This window comes from Geospiza fortis, unplaced genomic scaffold, assembly GCF_000277835.1.
Source record: "Geospiza fortis unplaced genomic scaffold, GeoFor_1.0 scaffold274, whole genome shotgun sequence".
Taxonomy (NCBI): Eukaryota; Metazoa; Chordata; class Aves; order Passeriformes; family Thraupidae; genus Geospiza; species Geospiza fortis.
The window spans coordinates 523,170-536,722 of NW_005054485.1; the positions used below are offsets into that span (position 1 = coordinate 523,170).

Below are 13,553 nucleotides of genomic sequence, written 5' to 3' on the forward strand. Positions count from 1 at the left end.
AAAATCCCCAGAAAACAAAAACCCATCTAAAAAAAGACACAGAAAACACCAACCTGAGCCTCAACTGTTTAACTTTTTTTACAGGAAATGTAAAATTCATAAAAAGTGTCCCTTCAACATGTTACACAGATTCATAAGATAATGTTATGGATATAACGAAGTAACCTCTTCAAGTTTCTCTAATCCAACCTCGCACTCAAAGCAGGCCCACTTAAATAGTTACAGTGGGCTATTCTGGCTTAACTCAGAAAATGTTCAACAATTAAGATTCCACAGCCTCTTTCGGCAGCCTTTTCCAGTGCCCAACCACCCTCACTGGCAAAAAAAGTTCTTACTGTCTCTAGGAATCTCCTGCATTGTAACTTGGATATAATGCCTCTCATCCTACAAGTGTGCACCTCCAAGACTAGTGGAGGCGCACCTCATCTTGATTTCTGTCCACAGGTTATGTAGAAAATAGCAATAACATCTTCCCTAATTCACAGCATCACTTTCTTTAGGAGTTTTGTAAACACTGCATAAAAAAGAGCAACACCAAGATCTTACTCAATAGCTGAAGAGCCACTCTTAACCCAAGTTGTTAGTACTTCATCCTGGTTATTATTTTGGAGGCAGAACAAATCATCATTGCACTGCTTTAGAGAAATAGGAAGCCCTCCGAGGTGCTTAAAAAGAATTGAGAGATCCTGTTTAAAAAAGCTAAAAGAAGAAAACACTCACACCAATCTTCCTCTTAAAAAGACAAAGCCTACTTTTCTAACATATGCCACCACATCTGCTTGAAATGGATGGAAGACCTGGTAGAAGAATTCCATTTTGAAGAGACAGTTTTCTTAACAGCTGCCAAGCGATGCATTATTCAAAACCAACATACCAACAATGGAGAGAGAAGAGAAACTTACTTTCAGTGCTGGAACATGAAACCCCAAACAAACACAGAAAATGTTCCAAACATTCAGCTAACATGAAAAAAAGATCATTTGCAAAAAGATTAGTATTTCTTCATCTTGGATCCAACCGACATTATTTTAAACCACACTGCTGGCACAGTCTCAGCCTCTCACTGTCTGGATGTCTTACAAAACACAAAAAAGGGAGTGAGGGCATTTACAAAATCCAGACTATATTCCCAATTAAAAAAAAGGCAAACAAACGAACCCATACACACACAAAGTCATGAGTGGCTGAAAGGGGGCATGAACATTTCAGAAAGTAGACTGGTTTTGTTTGTGCATCATCCCCTTTGTCCATTAAGGCAGTGTTCTCCTAAGATGATCAAGCAAAAAGTTAAGCAACATATTACAGACCTCTCCACTAAAATTGATATGACAAGCCTGCATATCTCAGCACAAGCTTTCACATTGCAGAGAGATGTCAGCACTGAAACTATTACTCATGCAAAGATTACAGAGGATCAGCAGAGGGACTCCTCAGAAGTACAGCCTTATCATTTATACAGAAACCAGTCCAGAATATTTTGGCCTACATGAGGCATACCTCTTAAAACAGCATTTCTTTTCAGAGTCTGCCATCCAGAGACCTGAAAAGACAGAAAAATAGTCTGAAAGTTAACATCCAAAATTCCTCAAAATACAGGTGGCGCAAAGAAATACTCAGATCACTAAATTCAGCTAAGTATTTAGGTAATTTAAGAGAACAGTGGGGCAGAAGCACTTGTAAGCAAGAAAAGGGGGGAAAAATTGATCCTCAGGAAAAATAAGGAAAAATAAGGTTTAACACAATCTCCTACTAGACAAGGAAAATTGCTCAAAAAAGAAGTTCTATGAAGTCCTGTTATCATGTGATGGAAAAATAAAAATAAATTCATTATCTTCAAAAGTGACAGAGAAAACAACCAAATAAATAAGCAGATTTCTTTAACAACAACCTATGGACTAGAAAGTCTGGAAGAAAAGAAACCATTTTGAATTGAAGATGTACATTTAGACGAGCAGCCTTCTCAGTTTTCAAGCTATGTTTTCAAGTAATCTGCTCTTTGTATCTTAATCTTCCAAAATTCTTTCAAGGAAATAACTAGTATTTCCAGAATTTCTAGCTATTTGCCAGAATAAAATGATATTTTTAAAAAGAATAAAAAATAAGATCTTTATTCTTTGGCTAAAAGTGAAACAATCTCACGTGAATAGGTAAGTTTGACAGAAGAAGCAATTTTTCTTATTCATTCACACAGAGAAGATTCAGCTGTTACAGTGATGGATAAAGAGTACTACTAGTTCCTTCTTCTTGCTCCAAAAAATCAAAGGCATAGCCTGTAGTTACTGATTTTCTGTTATTTTGCTAAGGGAATTATGAAAACAATGACAAAACAAGCTGTTAATGATAGCACTTGACAAAAACTTCAGAACAATGCCAATGAAAATCTCTTTGCAGTTCCACTGTGAACTTCTTTGACTGAATTCAAAATAAAAAATTACTATTAACTGAAAGCAATGCAGAGTTGCAGGAGATGCTCTTTTTTTTGGAATCCACAAAAAAGATCCCCATTGAGGACACAAAGCCTCTCATGCAGTAGAATAAACTCCCTAAGATTTTGTTCTTTAAAATATCTATTTTTCCAGCAAAATGTGGAGAGCAGTCACTGCTTCTAAAGAAACCAGCTCAGAGGCTTATCACAACTCCAAAAGCACATCACAACATGAACTTAAGTAACCAGTCTTCCAAAAGGCCTTGTCAAACATCTACCCTCACTACTGCTGGAAGAGGACAAGGTTACACTTTGGTTCAGCTTGAAAAAGGAAGTGGCACTCAAATTGTGAGGAAAAAAAACGACAATCAAATTAGTTCTAAATCATCACTATATTATTCCAGTTCTAGTTACAGGGTGATAGTGATGCACTCTGAAAACTAACAACAGGGAAATTCAGTTCATTTTTAGATCTAGATGGTTGCTGAGACTGGGCAAGTGGATCATTGTACTGATCTTGTAATAAGTGAGAAGTAAGTACTAATATTTTCTTTAAAGGATTTTTTAAGCGCTGGGATTGCTATTAACAACTTGTCAGATTATCAAACTAACTGTAGTTTGTACCATCTAGCTTTGTGGTACAACAAGACAGGAAGTTATTCTTACCAGGTACAAATTCAGAACTGAAGAGAATGGCAGATTTACAAACCATTACAACTTTTCTCTATTTAAACAGAATAAGCATACGTATTTTTCTTTCGCTGAAGCATAGCACAATAATGTTAATTCGTTAAAAACCAGGAGGATAATGCTCACAGTGGGGGAACCCTGAGGAAAACAACTATATGTAGTAAATAATAAGTTTAGCTGAATAATTTTGCTGAAAGGTACTAAAGTCATACAGCACTGAAAGCTGAATGACAACTGTACTGGAAGCAAGAGGTGTACCTCAACTCACAAGGACAGTGTATTTAAGGTGAAAGTCACAGCTCTAAGAACAAAGCACTGTAACAATAAACTTTGCTCAGATTCAAAACTAAGAATTTCAAATCTGATGTTATGATTGTGTGGCTTACGCCGGGCATAAGCATCTCACTTTTGTGAGATCATGAGAGTCACACATCTCACTCATTAGTTAAACCTAGATCTTCAACAAGCTGAATTAACCTTGCTATTGCAATCAGTTTCATTATTCTCAAAGCTGACCAACAAATATTGATAAATTAACATCTTAACTATTAATTTAATTATTAACATTAAATTCTTAAGTACTATTATACGCGTTCAATTTTAATAACTGTTTCTATCTAATTCCACAAACTATACTAGCTGAACAGGCCTGGAAACACCTTATTCCATAAAGACAGAATTAAAAAATGGCTCCTGATATTGTGAGCACAACCATGTAATAAGAGAACTAATGCAATTAGTTATTAGAACTAAGTCTAATTCACACTTCCATCACAATGCAAGTAAAGTGTTGTATGGTCATGAGGTCAGAGATTATGAAGAGATACAAGCACAGAATTTGTCTTTTTCAACTACCTGGATTAAAACAAAAATAGTCTGTTTTTCCAATCAGTTGCAATAGAAAGATAGAAGTAGTTAATGACTGAACAAACAGACCTCTGTTCCATAAGGAAATTTATTTAAAATTAACTTATTCAAATAATATGGTGACCCACAACAAATGAAGAGTAACAGCTAAATGAAATTAATTAAAAAGCCTCACCAGCTTAAAATAAAGTACCTTTCTCTTTTACAAGTTTTTCTACTCTAGGGCAAGATACTTATCAGTCAGACATTTACTTCAAGAAAACTGGAGAAGCAGTCACAGTCCTACTTCCACTGCTAGAAATGTCAATACAGTCAATACAGTATTCTGAAGAAGGATGAGGATATTACCATAGGTAAGCAACTTAAGGTACAGGATATGATTTCAACAGATGGACAGACAAAGAAAACAGCACTGTGATTTCTTTTGCTTCAGATACCAAGGTTTTTTATTTCAACTGTTGTCAGTTGTATGTTGTTGAACTTTTACTTTGAAACAACATATAAGCGACTTATAAAAGAGCACAGTGACTTCAAACATTAGCAGTGAGAAGTTTGTGCTGGGTTTAGCAAAATGGTGTACCAGAAAATATTTTGTCTTTTAAAATTAGTTTTAAAATGTTGTAAGTTCCAATAAAACTCTTTTATGTTGTGTTTGTAAAGCAATGTTTCATAAAAAATACTACTAGAAACAAACCTTTCTGTTGAGCAGAAGGTAACAGATTAAATTTGCTGTAGCAAGCTTAGTTATGAGCACATGTGCAGATTTTTATGACTTAATTCAAGCAAATAATTACATGCTAAGGCAGAAAATATATCCATGTACTTTTTTTAGTATCATGCCAGCAATTTTTCACATCTCAGTGGAATTCCTCACAAGTGGTTTTTCTCATTTCAGGGAATGTCCTAACACCACCAGATGGCACCAGTACCCTACCTTCAATAAAGCAGCAGCTGTATTTTAATAACTGAGCACAGAAAAAAAACAGGATTGCTCTGAAACAGAAAAAAAAATAAATTAAAACAACACATTCACCATCACTTTCATGATGGAGACTTCCAGATCCTACTGTGTCCCTGGAAGCCATCCAGACTCACTTGATCACCCCAACAGTCAGTTCCTCCCATCTCCCCCTTATGAGACACACATGCCTGTCCATGCTGGTAAGCTTGGCTGGCTTGTCAGTAGTGCTCACTCACTTTACTATAATTGCTGGCACTATAAACTACAGATTCAGCCAAGCACATCACTAAACCATGTCCCTTAATGCCACATCTACACATCTTTTAAACACCTTCAGGGTTCCAACACTGCCCTGGACAGCCTGGTTTGATGCCTGACCACTATTTCAGCACAGAAATATTTCCGAATATCCAGTCTAACCCTCATCTGGCATTGTTTGAGGCCACTTCCTCTTCTTATATCACTTGCTTCCTGGGAGAAGAGACTGACCCCTACCCGGGTTCAGCCTCCTCTCAGGTGGAGACTGAGAAGGTCTACCCAAGCCTCCTTTTCTCCAGACTAAACAACCTGAACTCCCTCAGTGGCTCTTCACAGGACTTGCACTCCAGACTCTTTCACCAGCTCCTTTTCCCTTCTCTGGACTTGGTCCAGCACTTCAATGTCCTTCCTGTCAGGAGGGGCCCAGAACTGAACAAGAACTCGAGGTGTGGCCTCACGAATGATGAGTACAGGGAAACAATCACTGCCCTGGTCCTGCTGACCACACTATTGCTGATACAGGCCAGGATGCCATTGGCCTTCTTAGCCACTTGGACACACTCCAGGCTCACGTTCAGTTGCTGTTGACCAGCATCCCCAGCTCCTTTTCAGCTGGAAAGTTTTCCAACCACTTTGCCCCCAACCTGTAGCACTGTATGGGGTTGTTTTGATCCAAGGGCAGGACATGGCACTGGGCCTTGTTCAGTTTCGTATCACTGGCCTCAGCCTACCAATCCATCCTGTCCAGATAACCCTGTAGAGCCTTCCTGCCCTCCAGATCAACACTCCTGCCCAATTTGGTGTTAACTGCAGGCTGATTGAAGCAGCACTTAATCCCCTGACACAGGTTGTTGATAAAATCATTAAATAGAACCAGCCCCAGTACTGAGCCCTTGGGAACACCACCTGTGACCAATGACCAGATGGATTTAATTCCATTTCCCACCAGTCTCTAGGCCTGGCCATCCAGAGAGCTTTTTACTCAGCAAAGAGTGCACTTGTCCGAGCCCTAAGCAGCCAGTTTCTACTGAATATTGTGGGAAATTATGCCAAAGGCTCTACTAAAGTTCATATAAACAAGATACACCCTTCCCTCATTCACTAAGCGGGTCACCTTATCACTGAAGGAGATCAGGTCAGTCAATCAAGATTAAAAACTAGGTCAGTACAAGGCCTATATAAAAGTTATGAGAATGCATTTACCTTTCATGAAGTGATTAGGAAGAAAAATCACCATGCCTTCCTACTCCAGGCTAACATCCGCATCTATTTTGTTTTTACGTATTCCAGTACTTCAGAAGGACAAAGCGGATGGGGATGCTGGGACATTTCACTGTTCCTTAATAAACTAGGAACTTTCTTTAGCAGGGATAACTTTATAAGACGAAGAAAAGTCATGGAATACTTCCCCGTAACTCGTATTAGTGCATGCTTGTGTCAGAGGTAACTGCTTCCAAGAACAATGCTTACCAAACACATTCACAAACCCTGAGAACACAACTAAGCAAAAGAGGTGATAGGAGAAGAAAAACTGGAGCAGTACTTAAAGCTCTAGGCTATCACATTTTTCTCCCTGCAATACTCCCTCAGTCTAAGTTTATTTATTTCAAGTCCAGTTTAGAGGAAATCAAAAAAGGGGGAAAAAACCCAGAAAACAAACCAAGGACAAAATCCCCACCTTCTTTTGCACACAGCAAGTAAAAACATCCTCGATACAGACATATTAAAATTTCTAATTTATACAAGAGCATTACTATTGCCACAAAAATACGGGAGAAAATTTTTTACAAAGCAAATCCTATGATCCTAGTTTTAAAGTGACTGTGTAAGTTGATAACTGAAAAAGCTGTTTAGATTTTGTTGGTTTTTTTTTTTTCATCTCCAGTCTTGCTTTTGGAACTAAACAAATGAGTGAAATGGTTTTTTCTCCCTCCCAGCAACCAGCTGGCAACTCAAATAAACTCTATCTGAACATTTCTGTGGTAAAATTTCCGATACATAGGAAGTATAACTTGATCTTCAATACCGCTACCCAAGAGGCTGATTCATTGATGAGCTTTATGCTAGACAGATTTTTACTCTAGAAGTTCTTACTCTTCACTAGCCAATTCCCACTTCACCATGATCAAAAGACAAAGAGCTGACAAGTCAACCAAAGTACAAATAATGGGATTTTAGCAAACTTATTTGTAATTAAGTTTGCCATGTTATTTTAGAGAACTTGGATCATGATTAATGGTAACACCAGCTATCAGATAATAAAAGAAGTCATCAAAAAAGAAATAAGTGGTGTGATAACACCACAAAAACAAAGAAGTGGCATGATTACACGACTTTCATGAAAACATCCTTGAAAGTGACCATGTAGTACTTATTTCTTTCACCTATTACTGGTGAGAATTCAAGAGAACCTGGCTCTTTTTTCGAGAAGACTTGACTAACTGGTTAAAGAAAAACTACTCAAAATATATTCACAAGATTACTAATAGTTGCATTAAGGTGGCTTAAAAAAAGTTCACCCCAAAGCAAAACACACTCACTTTTACACACAGTTCATTCATTTCAATGTAAATTAAAAGACAGTACTGATAATAAATTATATGTAAAGTCTGACACAAATGTTTGAGATAAAAGTAGAAGCAACAATCAGGACACAGAAGCATTAAATCTCTACCCATCTACTCTTTATTCACATCACATATTTTCTTTTATGGTACAATGAGAGGCTGATCTATCTGGTACTTCCTCACAAAACATGTGTCCAGAGAAAATGAAACAGGCCCTGCAGTAAATTGTCAAAACAGCAAAGATGTTCAAAATTTCTGTCTTACTTGTCATTAGTGAAAGGCATAATGAAGAAAAGAAGGATTTTATTTAAGACAGGAGAAATAGCAATGAAGTTGAAGTCTAAGTGACTGAGTGACTCAAAACTAGGTCCCACACCCCTTCACACAAATTTTCGTAACATCTTCTGTCATTTCAATCTGAAGAATAAAATGACGAACATAAAACACCACCCCCTCCCAGCTGTCACAGGAATTAACTTCCTTGACAGGAAAATTTGTAAGACATAAATACTATTAGAATGTTAAACATATTAAAAATAATTTCCCACACACAAAGCGATCACCACAAACAACAAGAGCCATTCAATCTTGGTTTGCCAAATATCTTAAAAATCTCATTTACTAGACATGTGTTTAATACCAGGGTTGAATACAATGACATTTTAATATAAGGTCTTATTTCAGTATTTTCTCTTATACATTTCTTAGATTTGGAATTTTTATAAAAATTAATTTACTGCATTAGAATCCTGAACCATGAAGGAAAGGAAGGAAGCTGTTAAATTTAGCTAAAAAATGGTTGCAAATCTGATCCATCAATGTGTTTGCAGCCAAAGAGATAAACAAATACCAAAAACAACAAAGTAAGAGTTGTTTAAAATTTCAACTGACAACAGATGCTTATAAAGAACTAAATTAAGGAAGATACACTGAAAATCAAGTAAGTAACCATTATTCCTCTAATAAAATCAACCAAAGACAACAAACACCTATTTGTCAGAAAAATGGCAACACTAGAGTGTTATTATACATGGTGTTTACTTTAAAAACACATCTACATCTTCACCTACCAATAACATAAGACTTCAAAGAAGAAAGACATAATCCCTGCACTATGATTCGTATTTTATTTTCAATAAATATTGAGTTTAATTAGATTAATTGTAGATTAGAATTCATAGATGCCAAGACTTAACAGTATAAAAACTGTGCATGGACAGATGGACAGTACCTTCCGTCCAAACATGTGAAAGCACAGGCTTCAAACACTGACAATATTTACTGCAGCCATAATCAGATAGAGACGAATCCAGAATGTATCATGGGCCAACTTAAATAGTTACAGTCTGCCTTAAATGCAATGTTGTAAGCCACTAAGTAAAGCATCTTTTGAAATAATGTTCAATTCTAGATGAACACATTAAGGAATAATGACATGAAACTGGACCAAGTATCACAACACAGTGTGAGTAAAAAAAATCCCTCTGTCTCTCCTATATTCACCTATCACATCGTGATCTGAGAGGGCTATATGACTGTTACTTACACGATAAGGAGAAAACTGAAAGAGTTTTTTAAATTAAATATACACTAGAAAGAAACCACATGCACAAACTACCTAAGAGCTATATTTAGGTGGGCTTTAGAAAAATGTTCCAAAATATCTGCAATACTTCTATACTTCAGATAATGTAGAAATGTAATAAGGCACCTTGTTTGTTTACTTAAAGACGGGGGAGAGTGAAGTTAACTAAATGATCCCGACAGTGTTTCAGGCTTTATAGTTTCTCTAAGATGGTGCCTTTGATACAGCAAGGTCACAGCAAACACAAGAAAATAACAATAAAAGTGTTTTTTTCATCTCAGTATGCCAGCTGCAGAAAAACAAATGCAAACGATGTCATACTCTCAACTCTGACTTGCAGCACAACCATTATTTAACCCCTCCCATAAAGACCACCTGTAACTTCTCCAAATCTTTATTACAGAAGCCCACTACAGAGTTTTGCTGCAGGACTACATAATGAGAAAAGAAAATGAAACTGCATTTAGAATGTACAAATGGGAATTCAACAGAGCAGAGAAATAAGCACCCTGCCTCTCTACAGGAAGCTGGAGACAGATTTTGGCATTAGCTGCCTTCAGCTCTAAAGGCAAAAGCAAACACAGTGCAAAGCAATTAAAGATTAAGGTTTTCCTGATGTCAAGCAATGATGATTAAAATTTGTCTTATATTAGTATGCATAAAGCACCAATACTAAATTAGAGCTGGCATTTTGAAAGGTTCTGTTTAGGAAGAAGAGCAGTGAGAGTGAAAAATAACAGAGAGTGGCAGATTTTTGAAGTAAGGAACATGTACGTACATACATACACACTAAATGCAACACCCTGGCCTACTTACTTGATTGCTTCCCACCTACCATCACTACTGTCAGCCCCAGTGCATTATTCCCCATATCCTTCCTCCTCTACTTTTTCCACTGCCTCAACATTTCTTAGAGTCAGACAAGGGATAAATACGTATTACATCCACCCAAGACACTGGAAGTGCTATTATGGAAGAGATCACATTCCCATAGTCCGTCAATAGGGAGCTTTTCAAGCGGCAACAGATGGCAGGCATTTCTTATCAGAAATAAAACATGATAATGAACATGAAATAATACATTATATGAGAATTTTGTATAGGTACTTTCAGTTTTCTTCCAGTATCAGTATTAACTTAAAAAGTTACAGTAAGTGCAATTGCAGTGCTTTTACTTGAGCTTGTAAGTCACAATACAGATTTCACTGTAAAATGATATCTTATCTTAAAATCAATATTCAAAATTTATTGAAACTAATCCAAAGACTGCTGCTGTTACAAAAGAAAAAGGATTTAAAAAAAAGGGGGGGTGACTACTGGAGAAAACATTCATCCTAGAGAAGGAAACATTAATTATAAAGATCATGTATTCCTACAGCTAGCCAAAAATGTACAAAACACAAGATAAATCCAATTCTCAAAGTACTTTCAGATTGGCTAATATTTTTTTTCCTATTATTTTACTGAAGTGTATTAGGATACTAGGGTTTGGAGTATGGTTTGTTTATATAGTTGTTCACTATTTTGTCTCCAAGTAGTCATCTCAAAAACAGCATGCTACAGTCAGTATTCCTAAATTGTATCGGTCTTATGTATTCATATCATAAAGCTACAGTGTAAACCTCAATAAAGGGGATAAAAAGGTGATTTTACTCTTCAAGGTTTTCTTGAATGACATTTAAAATGGCAGTAAGCATACTACCAGAAAAATACAGGGATATTTATTATTGTGAATTCCGATAATTTAAACATGCTTTTTCCACATCAACATATCCTTCATCAGGCAGGATGAAGGCAACTGGCTAGCCAGCCAAATTTCAGAAGCAAGAGACTGAACTGCATTAGTAAGAGACCCTAATTACTGTGATCAGATTTACAAGCTTTTGACCTAGTACTGAATTTCTGTACTTTGGGAGGAAAAGTATCTGGGCAGAAGATCTGCAATGAGCAGCAGTGTATCTGGAGACTCAAACTGAGAGCACATGAGGTGGCTCTACTGCATCAGCACAAAAATGTCTAAGTTTTGTTGTACCTGCAGTGCCAGTTGCTAACAGAAATGTGATTCTTTCATTTTCAGCTCCAGCCTTCCGAATCATTCACTCCTTTTAACCTCTGAGACAAGTAATGCAGTGGGCAGAGCAGGAGTCAGCAGCACAAAACCAGAGAGAAAGAAAGGGCAAGACAAAAAGGTTTTGAAAACAACAAAACACCTTTAAAACTTGGTGTCTTGTACTTGTTTTGGCTGTGCTTGTACTCAGTATCACAGAAATCAGGGATGCATACTTAACTATAATGTCAGACTATAAAGAATCATAGGATAAAGAATTATTCTTCACAACTTTTATGCTCATCCGTTAATAGGGAGGGCATGGTTTTTAAAACTCATCTGTCACATGCAAACACTTACAGTCTGTGTTTCAGCCCAGTCACTACCTTGCCCTCAACAGGAACCATTTTGACAGAGTTGCTTTCACTAACAGCAAGTAACGTATCTAATGCAAGTAATGTATTTAATGTATCTATATGAAATCATGTTTTGGTAATGTAAGCCATTTCCATTTCATTCTGTTAAGATTTAGGCAGCTGCAACATAAACAGAGAACTACAACAGGAAAATGAGGAAACACTGCCTCAAAGCAAATGTTTAATTTGGTAATAGAAAACCTAAGAGAATCTTAAGCATTTGTAATATAATCAGACTAGAAATGGTGATTTAAGGGTCTCAAAGTTCTAAAATACCACAGTTATTCTTTGCTTTTATTTTGGTGGATTTTTTTTTAAATCAAATGGACTTACTGCTGTATTTGTGGTTTATTGTACAATACCTGTATGTACACAAAGTCCTATACAGACTAGTAAGGTATACATTTAAATAAAATTTCATTAATGAAACCTTTACTTAGAAAAGCTTTTATAAATTACATTGTCCATAAAATTCCTTGCAAGAATTTTGTGGCACTTTACATTAGAAAACATGTTTTCTTAACTGACATCTAGCTTGTCTTGATTAGCAGACTTTAGAATTTCACCACTGTACAGTTCAAAGCACCTCCTAATAGTGCCACATTAAGACAGTATCTTACAGACACATAGTGCTGTTTCAAAGCTTAGAGATGCTTTGGGAATGACTCAAATCTGTGGATGGTCTTCTGCAGGACTGGTAAATTCACTTATTAACAGGAAGGTTAATGGAGAACTTGAGAATGGTCAAGCAAAGAGGATACACTGCATGGTGAAAGCTGAAATTTTTTTGGCAGCAAAACACCACCGCCTTGGTTCCTCAGTCTGTGAAACCACTTCCTTCAAAACTCTTAATTTAGGTGCTTTCCAGACCCTTCTTCCAATTAAAACATGCTTAATTGTTTAGACCATGAGATGCTCACGACAAGGTCTTGACACAGTCCTAAGAACAAAGTAACAAATACAAGGACACAGAAAAATATTTGTGCAACAACAGATAAAATTCTCTGCAAGATAGCTTGAATAAAAACATCTGTCTGGCAAGATTTTATCCAACTAAACATTTTCCAACTTCTGACAAAGAAACACTGATTTAATTACACTCAAATTACTCTTTACATTTTGCTATTTCCTTTTTTAGTGCTGAGGTCATTTCCAATCAACATCCATTTACAAGCATGGATAAAACTGGGAAGCAGTCTTAGAGTGCCAAAGTTCCCAAAGTCTTAAAATATTATAAAAGCAAAGCGTTACTGCAGAAGTAACCTTATTTTCTGTAATGAACACCATTATGACCTTCTCTAAATAAAATCTGGCTCATTATCAGAAATCAAAATCATTGCTAGAGGCCTTCTGGCTTTTGAAGAAAAGACTACTCTTGAGTGCTATCCCAGATCAAGTCTTGACAAAATGTTATGGAGACATTTGTCAAACACTGGAAGAACATATTCCAACATACTACATGCTGAGAATTTAGAGATGTAAACTACAAGTCATTAAAAAGCACTTTGTTTCACACAGACCACGTGCTCCTTGGCTTCCAGTAATTAAAACTGAGATCAAAACCAGCCCTGAATATCACGAAGAAAAAATCTTCAGTGAGATTTTACTACCTGATTTCACATCACTTTTTGAATGTTTAATATCCATGCACTTCAGAGAAGTAATTTAAGGTCTTAACCACAGCTGAAACAGAGTGTAACATTCATTATGAAGACCTCTGCAGAACAGATGGACAAC

At 36.5% G+C, this 13,553-nt stretch overlaps 1 protein-coding gene across 4 annotated transcripts in view; it reads right to left on the minus strand.

The window, feature by feature from the left end:
* PCGF3 (polycomb group ring finger 3) overlaps positions 1–13,553 on the minus strand; it is a 55,596-nt gene that overhangs the window by 27,216 nt on the left and 14,827 nt on the right. The window contains exons 1-2 of one of the 4 annotated variants that reach the window (XM_031063200.1): positions 4,917–4,985; positions 1,498–1,540 (exon numbers count right to left, since the gene is read on the minus strand). The gene's annotated coding sequence lies outside the window, so the exon portion shown is untranslated. Of the gene's footprint in view, positions 1–1,497; positions 1,545–4,916; positions 4,986–13,553 lie in introns of those variants that run through there. The other 3 variants (XM_014310118.2, XM_031063199.1, XM_031063201.1) reach the window with 3 other exon arrangements.